We start from the raw sequence: 320 nt of genomic DNA, 5'->3' as shown, positions 1-320 counted from the left end.
TTTGTTCCAGCAAGGATAAAAATGTCCCGCCCTCCAAAGTCGGCCCAGGGCGTGAGTGGCCAAGACTTTCCGAAAAAGTGTCCCGCTATCTTTTGATATGTTGTTCCTCAGGTCTAATAACGCATTTCTGGATGGTTAATTTTTACTACCTTTTTTAGGAAAAATTGAAAATTTTGACTAAGTTTTTTTTTCTGGCCAACTTTTTTTCTGGCCAACTTCAGGCAGGTTCAAATCACGTACTTCTAGTACAACGTTAAAACCCCATATTGTGGTCACGTTCAATCAATGACAAAACTCAAATATTGCCTCCCGCACCTTTT

Source organism: Frankliniella occidentalis, unplaced genomic scaffold, assembly GCF_000697945.3.
Source record: "Frankliniella occidentalis isolate FOCC.00 unplaced genomic scaffold, Focc_3.1 Scaffold345, whole genome shotgun sequence".
NCBI classification, from domain to species: domain Eukaryota; kingdom Metazoa; phylum Arthropoda; class Insecta; order Thysanoptera; family Thripidae; genus Frankliniella; species Frankliniella occidentalis.
This window is presented reverse-complemented; position numbering follows the sequence as displayed.